The sequence below is a fragment of the Nelumbo lutea genome, chromosome 1, assembly GCF_056320005.1.
Source record: "Nelumbo lutea isolate HS-2025 chromosome 1, American lotus-T2T, whole genome shotgun sequence".
Classification (NCBI taxonomy): domain Eukaryota; kingdom Viridiplantae; phylum Streptophyta; class Magnoliopsida; order Proteales; family Nelumbonaceae; genus Nelumbo; species Nelumbo lutea.
In genome coordinates this window covers 202,956,519-202,967,010 of record NC_142684.1, presented here as the reverse complement: position 1 = coordinate 202,967,010, position 10,492 = coordinate 202,956,519, and the positions used below count along the sequence as shown (strand labels likewise).

The following is a 10,492-nucleotide window of genomic DNA, read 5'->3' as shown; positions in this document are numbered from 1 at the left end:
CATGAAGATCCCAATGCACACATTTCTAACTTTTTAGAAATATGTGACACCTTCAAACACAATGGGGTAAGTGATGATGCCATTAGGCTGAGGTTATTCCCATTTTCTTTGAAGGATAAAACCAAAGCATGGCTGAATTCATTACCGGCAGGATCAATAGCTACGTGGGATGAAATAGCTAGTCGTTTCCTCTCTAAATATATTTCCCCTTCTAAAACTGCTAAAATGAGAAATGACATCACTAATTTTTTCCAGCAAGAGGGGGAATCTTTATACGAGTCATGGAAACGATACAAGGAGCTGCTGAGGAGAGTTACTCACCATGGCCTTCCCATATGGCTGCAAGTGCAGACTTTCTATAATGGTCTTACTGACTCAAATAAGACCATACTAGATGTTGTAGCCGGAGGGTCCATAAATAATAAAACTCCAGAGGTTGCCCATGCACTTATTGAGGAAATGGCAGCTAACAACTATCAATTGCATTCTGAAATGACTCAAACTAGGAAGCAACAAGGCCTGCATAATGTTGATACTTATACGGCACTATCTGCACAAATAGGAGCACTCAGTAAGAAAATAGATGAAATGTAGATACCTGCCATGCATGTGCAGCCTCTTACTTGTGAGTTGTGTGGGGAAGGCCACATCAGTACTAACTGCCAAGTTGGCAATCAGTTCAGGCCATATACTAAATAAGTTGACTATGTCAGCAATTCATCAAGATAGCAGGGTTACCAAAGTGACCATACCTTTCACCCAGGATGGAGGGGACATTCAAACCAATCCTGGCCAAATTAGCATACTTCCAAGCCTTTCCACCAGACTTATCATTAGCCCGAACCAAAGTCCAATTTGGAGGAACTGATGACAAAATTTATAGCAAGTGCGGAAACCAAGTTCCAGAACCAGGAAGCCTCAATCAAAAACCTCGAAAACCAAGTGGGGCAATTGGCACAATTAATCTCTTCCAGACTACCGGAAACTCTTCCAAGCAACACTGAAGTGAATCCACGAGAGCAGGTGCAAGCTATTACATTAAAGAGTGGAAAAGAGTTTCCCGAAGTAGAAAAGAAGAATTGGGTTGAACCCAAGGCAGAAATAAGCCTTGGGACTGGACAACAGAAGAAGGAACAACCTGAAGCACAACAAGGGATGCACTAGCAGCCACAAGTTCCATTCCCTAACAGGCTAAAGCAACAGAAAATGGAGAAGGAATTTGGTAAGTTTCTTGAAATATTTAAAAGTTTACATATTAATATTCCTTTTGCTGATGCTTTAGCCCAGATGCCACGCTATGCAAGGTTTTTGAAGGAATTATTGGCAAACAAGAGGAAACTGGGAGATGTGACTATAGTTGCTTTAAATGAGGAATGTTCTGCTATCCTTCTGAACAAGCTGCCTTAGAAACTTAAAGATCTAAGGAGTTTCACTATTCCTTGTACCATAGGCAGTTTAAAAATTGAAAAAGCTTTATGTGACCTGGGAGATAACATCGATTTAATGTCATATTCTATCTTCAAGAAATTTGGGTTGAATGAACCCTAACCCACTAGAGTGGCATTACAATTAGCTGATAGATCCATTAGACATCCTAGGGGGATCATAGAAGATGTGTTAGTTAAAGTTGACAAATTCATTTTTCCAGTTGATTTCATTGTGTTAGACATGCAAGAAGATGTAGAGGTCCCACTTATCCTAGGGAGACCTTTCCTGGCTACCGGGAAAGCAATGATTGATGTCCAACAAGGACAACTCAGCCTTAGAATACAAGATGATGAGATAATTTTTAAAATGTCTGATGCTATGAAACATGCACCCTCTAGTGATGATTCTTGTTTTATGATTGATGGCATTGAATTGACAATTGATGAATGCTTCCAAGTAAGCAGATTAGATGATCCTCTTGAACTCGACCTCCAGCAGGGAGAACTTGAAAAAGGAGAAAATGAATAAATAAACCTCATGATAGCATACCTAAATGATAAGCCTCAATTCAAGGGAAAGGGGTTTCTCAAGTTAGAAAACTTAGGCAAATTTTCTGGACCATCAGGTAAGCCATCATCCCAAGAACCCCCCACCCTTGAACTGAAACAATTACCTTCCCATTTAGAGTATGCTTTCATTGAGGAGCCATCAGATCTCCCAGTAATAATTTCCGCAGCACTGAATCCCTTACAAAGAGAAAAATTTTTAAGAGTACCGCGGGAACACAAAAATGCTATATCTTGGAAGGTAGAGGATATCAAAGGCATTAATCCATCAATCTACACTCACAGAATTTTGATGGAAGAGGACAGCAAGCCTTCTATTCAGCCCCAAAGGCGTCTGAACCCCAACATGAAAGAAGTGGTAAAGGCTGAAATAAATAAGTTGTTAGATGCTAGGATCATTTATCCTATTTCTGATAGTTCTTGGGTAAGACCTATGCAAGTTGTGCCCAAGAAAGGGGGTATGACTGTTGTTCCAAATGAGAAAAATGAACTCATCCCTACTAGAACTGCCACCAGATGGCGTGTGTGTATTGACTATAGAAAATTAAATGAAGCCACCCGGAAGGACCATTTCCCTCTCTCATTTATGGACCAAATGTTAGAGAGGCTAGCCGAGCATGAGTATTATTGTTTCTTGGATGGATATTCAGGATATAACCAGATACCAATTGCACCAGAAGACCAAGAAAATGCCACTTTTACTTGCCCATATGGTACCTTTGCATACCGAAGGATGCCCTTTGGGTTATGCAATACCCCAACAACCTTTCAGCGGTGCATGATGTCTATATTTTCTGATATGGTTGAAAAATTTACTGGGATCTTTATGGATGATTTTTCAGTTTTTGGCTCTTCGTTTGATGCATGTTTGAATAATCTGGAACAGGTGCTTACTAGATGCAAAGAAACACGTCTTGTATTGAATTGGGAGAAATGTCATTTTATGGTGCAAGAAGACATAGTGCTTGGACACAATCTATCAAAGAGGTATAGAAGTTGACAAGGCCAAGGTGGAGGCAATTGAAAAATTGCCACCCCCAACATCTGTCCATTCTTTGAAAAGTTTCTTAGGACATGTCAGATTCTATAGGAGGTTTATTAAGGATTTCTCAAAAATTTCCAAACCATTATCTACCTTGCTTCAGAAAGAAGTGACTTTTGAATTTTCAAATGAATGCCTTCATGCTTTCAACATCTTGAAAGACAAATTAATCCATGCACCTATCATGGTAGCACCCGATTGGACCCTCCCATTTGAATTAATGTGTGATGCGAGTGATTCTGCTATAGGAGTTGTTTTAGGACAAAGAATGAACAAACATTTTCAGCCAATTTACTATGCTAGCAGAACCTTGAATGGACCCCAACTCAATTACACCACCACAGAAAAGGAGCTGCTAGTAGTAATATTTGCACTTGACAAGTTTCGTTCATATATGATATTGTCCAAAGTTGTATACACAGATCACTTGGCATTAAGGCACTTTCTTACCAAGAAAAATTCAAAACCAAGACTGATAAGGTGGATCCTTTTATTGCAAGAGTTTGACATTGAGATTAGAGACATGAAGGGTGCTACAAACTTGGCTGCTAATTATCTCTCCCGGTTGGACAAGGTAAGATCAAAAGAAAGCAACATTCAAGAAAATTTTCTGGATGAACAGCTATACTCAATATAGGAATACTCATATCCTTGGTATGCTGATTTTGCTAATTACCTGGCTGCTAATTATCTCTCCCGGTTGGACAAGGTAAGCTCAAAAGAAAGCAACATTCAAGAAAATTTTCTGGATGAACAGCTATACTCAATATAGGAATACTCATATCCTTGGTATGCTGATTTTGCTAATTATCTATCTGCACAAGTCCTCCCTCCTAACCTTTCATATCAACAGAAAAAGAAATTCTTTTCTGATGTAAAATACTATATGTGGGAGGAACCCTTTTTGTATAAATTGTGTGCAGATCGGATAATAAGGAGATGTGTCCCCGAGGAGGAGATAGAATCGGTACTCCAATTTTGTCATGATAAAGAAGCAGGAGGTCATTTTGGAGCTAGTCGCACTGTAGTCAAGGTTTTGCAATCAGGTTTTTATTGGCCCACACTATTCAAAGATGCCCATAGGTACGTGCCCGCATGTGACAAATGCAAGAGATCGGGAAATATTTCCCGAGAGAATGAAATGCCCCTTTCCAATATTTTGATTTGTGAAATCTTTGATGTTTGGGGTATAGATTTCATGGGACCTTTTCCGAATTCTTTTGGGAATAAGTGCATCCTCGTTGCAATTGATTATGTATCTAAATGGGTAGAAGCCATGGCTTTGCCCACAAATGACTCAAGGAGGGTGGTATACTTCCAAAAGAAGCCATTCTCCCGATTTGGCACTCCACGAGCTATAATTAGTGATAGGGGAACTCACTTCTGCATTAGCCAAATTGAGAGGTTAATGCAGAAATATGGAATTACACATAAATTAGCTACCCCTTATCACTCTCAAACTAGTGGCCAAGTAGAATTGGCTAACAGGGAGCTCAAAAGAATTCTGGAAAAGACCATAGAATCTGCTAGAAAAGATTGGTCTGTCAAATTAGATGATGCATTGTGGGCATATAGAACTGCATTTAAAACACCCATTGGCATGTCCTCCTACAGATTGGTCTTTGGTAAATCATGCCATTTACCAATTGAATTAGAACACAAGGCCTATTGGGCTCTTAAATTCTTAAATTTTGACATTCAGGCCATCGGGGCTAAAAGGCAGTTGCAATTGAATGAATTAGAGGAATTCAAACTTGCCGCCTATGAGAATGCCAAAGTTTATAAAGAAAGAATCAAAAGTTGGCATGATAAGAACTTGCTGAGATGGGATTTTTATGTAGGCCAGTAGGTATTGTTATATAATTACCATCTCCACTTGTTCCCAGGTAAGCTGAGATCCAGGTGGTCTGGACCCTTTACCATTTCACAGGTTTTTCCCCATGGGGCTATAGAAATCACCCCCTCCATCCACTATTTATCTTGATAACTAATGATCTTCTATGCTTGCTCATGAACAGGTCAAGACATCTTTTTGTCATTTATCTTTTTAGAATATTAGTTAGTAAAATAAAGATCTCTTTCTCAAAATTCCAATTCTTTAAGGACACTGTTCATCCATCTCTTTTCTTCAGTTTTCTCTAGCAAGTGTGATTCCCTAACACTACGAACATTGAGGACAATGTTCATCTGAAGTGTGGGGGAGTGAGCCTGAGAACTAGAATTTGGGGGCTGAAGCCATGCACCTCATTCACCCCAACACACATTTGTAGGAAATGACATATCCAAGTAAACTGGAACCCCCCAAGTTCATTGCTATTTATTATGTGATTTTTAAGAAGGAATACAATGAGTTGAGGGAGATCAATGTATTTGCTAAGTTTTTATTCTTGCAAATGACCCAACTTAGTATATGCATGAGAAAAAAAAGGGGGAGCTGAATATGTCTTTCAGCATAACTAGCCTTAACTACCTTTCATGTGAATGAAAGCACTTGATTTCATTGTTAATGGTCAAGGAAGCTAGTGCACATCTGAATTACTGATACATGAGATTCAACCCAAATTGATTCCGCTATTTTAAGCTGAATAGTAAAATTAGTAGCTTAGAACACGAGTCTTGTTATCTACCTCAAGCATGTGACCAGTGTGAGATGGAGCATAAAATGCACTCACACAAAAAAAAAAATCATGTGTATGAAAGCACTTGATTTCATTGTTAATGGTCAAGGAAGCTAGTGCACATCTGAATTACTGATACATGAGATTCAACCCAAATTGACTCCGCTATTTTGAGCTGAATAGTAAAACTAGCAGCTCAGAACACGAGTCTTGTTATCTACCTCAAGCATGTGACCAGTGTGAGATTGAGCATAAAATGCACTCACACCTAAAAAGAGAGAGAGAGAGAGAGAGAGAGAGAGAGAGAGAGATAGAGAGAAAGAAGAGTGTGGGATGAAGCATAAAATGCACTCACACTAAAAGAAGAAGAAAAGGGTGAGACAGAGTATAAATTGCACTCACCCCTACAAATAAGTAATTTTGGTGACAGCTGAGGTTCAAAGGGGCATACTAAAGTTGAACTCTCATTAAGATATAGTTACAGATGTGAAACTTAGAGCAATTAGATTATTAAGTTTGACAATTAAGGAGCTAATTTATATATTGATTGGGAGTGAATGATGGACTTAAGGAAATTCATATTCTCCATTCCTTGGATCTTATACATATGTTAAATGGTAATTTACAAGAATAAGATCTGAACACTTACAAAAGTTCCCCGACTACTCAATGCATTTCTATCTTTAAACATTCACTCGGTAAATGATGAGAATAGAAGGGGGGAATGTTCAGTTTATGGCTGATGTCTTTGCTTGAGGACAAGCAAAAGCTTAAGTGTGGGGTTATTTGATGAACCTACAATTTATCTATAATTTTTTAGGACTTCAGCATGGATTTTTATGCCGATTTTATTATTTTTTGCCTTAATTTAGCTTAATGCTAAGAATAAGTTTCAGGGGTAATTAATCCAAGAAAAGGAAGGAAAAAGGCAAGGAAAGAATGTTCAAAAAGACCAAATTTAGCCCCACTCGGTTGTGGAAACAAGAGAGAGCACTTCGGCCCAAGAAGAGCAAGTGGATTCCTTGAAAAAACCTAAGAAAAGAAAGCCTAGCTAAGAGTAGGCCTAAGTGCAGCCCAAATAGCAGCCCTTAGGAGGCTTTCAAGAGAGCTCTAGGAAGTTCAAGAAAGGGGTGTAATACACCTCATTATAGAGGCTTCAAAAGGGGCAAGAGCCCCCTTGAAAAACTATATAAGGAGGCCTCTAGGAGGGGGGAGGGATGTTCAATTGCTTGAGAGGAAGGCTCTCCCACTCTTAGAGGTTCAGCCACCTTGAGAAAAGAGAAGAGAAGAAGGCTAAGCGCAAGGAAGAAGAAGAAGAAGAAGGGCTGAAGGAAGTTCAAGTCAAGCAAGCAAGAAGAGAAGGTGAGTTCGAAATTGGGGGTTTGTGGTTCAGAGATCTTTTGTAATAAATCAATTGTAGTTTCATTCTCTTTTGATTTGAATTCAGTTTCTTTGTTATATTTTCTTTCTTCTTTCTCCTTCTTCCATTCTTCCTTGATGTATTTCAGCATGTAAAATTTCAGTTCAGCAATCTAATTCTTTTTTATTCATTTGAATGATCATGAATTGTACTTGAAGTTTCTTGAATAAGGGTGTTATTGTAGATTAATTCGACCAACTAACCTTCAAAACTCAGATTTGAATTCTCAGATATGAGATTGCAATATCTGAATTGCTTGAAAGAGAATTCAGATCTACAAATTTTAGATTGGCCGAATCGATCTAAAGCTTGAAATTCCTAGAGTGCTTGAGAGAGACTCTAGGAATTTAGATCTACTATTCAAGAACTGAATTGGATGCAAGATTAGAGATAACTTGCACAATTCAGTTGGTGATCAATTCAGTTTTGAATTGATACCTTAGATGTGTTTGAAGAAATGCATGCATGAAGATTAGATCCTTGATAGAGATATGGGGATCATCACTCATGCATAGATTGAACATGCACTCGAAAGAGGCTGTTTATGAGCTTGGGGTCTGACCAAACTAAGGCTCAATCATGATTTATTCAAATGATCCAAATTGATAGATTGCTGAATTCTGAGATTGGCATTTACTGCTTACTCTTCTAACCTGATTTGAAGGTAATTTGGCCAATTATTTAGATAGATTTTAGTTTAGGATTTTTAGCTTTCATTAAAGTTTTGATTTATTTGTTAATCAGATAAGAAGTACTCAATTTAGTATTGATACTTGTTTCCTAAATCCTCGTGGGAACGATACTTCACTCACTACTTTATTACTTGAACGGCTAGTGCACTTGCTAGTGTCACAATGAGCCACGTCAAGACATGCCGAGTCCAACGCTGGCCACTCGATGAGTTAAGCAACTCGCTAGGGACTGACGCCTGGCCATTTTGACTCCCACCAAGTGTGGAAGGTCCCGAGCTCCCCCTGAGGGGCCCGAAGCTCTCCTTTCTCAAAGAGGAGGCACCCTGGCTCGTAGCTAAGTGTCCCGAGCACCTTGGGACAGCACCGTCCTCCTTCCCCCCAGTGTAGACACCTCGGCACCTCGGTACAGGGACAAACCTGCCCGAGACAGTCCGGTGCACGATAGCTCGGTAAGTTGTGGAGAGCCCTTTCTGACATCCATACCCATCAGACCCGGTGGCAGGGCTCTGATCCCTCGCCAGGCGGCATTCTATTTGCCTCAATGGAAAGCATGACACGTCTGTCAAGCCCATACCTGGTGAGGACAGTTTGTGGCGGCAACCTGTGCCTGCCACACCTACCCTAGCAGTAACGGCAAGGGCGATGGCGGTTATGCCAAGTATGACCAGGCTCCAACATAAAAGAACTCTAACTCGCACAAAGAAAAGGTATTGAAGCTTAAGCACTTTGAGCACTCTTACTCTCTACTCTCCTTGAGATTTTTCCTAGTTCTAACTTAGCCATTGAAGTGTTCCCACCGGGATAACTCCCCAGGAACCCTTCACTTTCTCCTTCCACTCATGTGCCATTCTTTCCAGTCAGAAGCCAGGTCACAACCAGCTAGGAGTGCCTAGATCGTGCAACATCATTTGGCGACGTCTGTGGGAAACGCTTCAAAAATCCTCCCTTTAATCTCTACGAAACTTCCCTCTTTTGCTCACCAACACCACTGACACCCGTGGCTTCTTTTAGCAACTCCGAATGCCGGAGCACCCGAGAGGAGCAACTCCAACTACCCACCATTTACATCGGGCAGTTCACCATCCCTCTCTCTGCGGACAGGATTCCTAGCTTGAACGTGCTCGTAACGTTGGCACCCGTAACTGTCCCGCTGCCCCCTGCAGCCGGGATGACCTTCGCTGAACCCACCATTCTCCCTCTGGTGGCCGACCAAGGCCAACTCGAAGATTTGATGCAGTGCATGCGGGCCATGCAGGCCCAAATGCAGCAATTCCAACAACTCCAACTTCACCAGTAGCAAGTGCTGCACTAAGTGTCTCAGTACCAATACCAACAATAGTTCCCTTCGCTCCCTCCCCGACATCCGGCGGCGCAGCCAGCCAAGCCTCAATGCCGTAGCGAACTCCCTTCCCAACAGGGAGAGACTTCGGCATCAACCCATGGAAGGAAGGGAAGACTCCCTACCCCTGTTGTGCGACTCGTAGTCAGGTCGGGAGCTTCCTAGCCGATTAGGCCGGCATCACCCCGACACTCGTAGTTCGAGCCTCTGCTCGTGGAGAACTAGTTCGAGATGCTAGCCGATGACCTAGAGCAAGGTCCTTCTGTCCGCAGCTACCGGCAGCCATCCCTACCTCCCGCTGGTCCCATTGAACTTAGCAATACAGAGGCCAACAGCACCAACGCCAAGCCGACCAAGAAGGAATGAAGACGTCGCCGGGCCAACCTGACTACCACCGTCCCCAACCTACCTGAGCTCAAGGGCAAAATAGAAATAAGGTCGGGAGAGGTGAGAGTCACACCACTTCTCTCAGTCCCCTCTCCTTTGTCCCTGGAGCTTCTCGCAGTCTCCATGCCCAAAGACTTCAAGCTCCCACCGTTGGACAAATATGATGGGTCCTTCGACCCCAACGACCATGTCGACGCCTTCTAGTCCCAAATGCATCTGGCCAGGGCAAGCAAATCTTGCATGTGCATGGCCTTCTCCACTATGTTCAAAGGGGTGGCCCGCACCTGGTACTGAAACCTCTCGCCGGGCTCAATAAAGAGCTGGGCGCAGTTCGTGGAGGTCTTTACCTCCCACTTCGTCACTAGCAAGAGATGCCCTAGGACCCAAGAAAGCCTCCTCAGCATAGTCCAGAGGGAAGGGGATTCCATCCAGAGCTATATCAAGAGGTTTAATGACGCTTGCCTACAGATACCTGACCTGGACCCTGCAGTTCGGCTTATGGCAACAAAACGAGGTATCACCCACAGAGAGTTCAGATGGCACGTGGTCGTCAACCAGCCCAAAACCGTGACCGAGTTCCTCGAGCTCGCTGATCAATTCATAGGAACAGAGGATGAGAGCAACCAGAAGGGCAAGAACCCCCCCCCCCCCGAAAAAAGAAAGAGGGAACCGAGACCCCCGACTCCTAATGACTAAAAGAAGAAGAAGGATCAAGCTCGGGGGCGCAGCCAGTCTAGCCTTTCCGAACTCCAGCAGCAGAAAGGGTGTTTACACCCCTCAACACAAAGCGGGCCAAGATCCTCATGGCGATCAAGGACGCCCCGTATGTAAAGTGGCCACCTCGCCTCAAGGCCGATCCTAGTGTTAGAAACAAGAACTTGTATTGTAGCTTCCATAGAGATCACGGTCATAGCACCGAAAATTGTAATAACCTCTACGATGAGATAAAAGAGCTCATCCGTCGCAAATATTTGAGAAATTTTGTACAGCATGGCAATAG

At 42.2% G+C, this 10,492-nt stretch overlaps 1 non-coding gene across 1 annotated transcript; it reads right to left on the bottom strand.

Annotated features, from left to right (window-relative positions):
- Positions 1-222: 222 nt before the first annotated feature.
- Positions 223-329, bottom strand: LOC148880447 (small nucleolar RNA R71). The gene has a single exon (XR_016106305.1). It is a non-coding gene; the product is annotated as a small nucleolar RNA R71 (small nucleolar RNA).
- Positions 330-10,492: the final 10,163 nt, after the last annotated feature.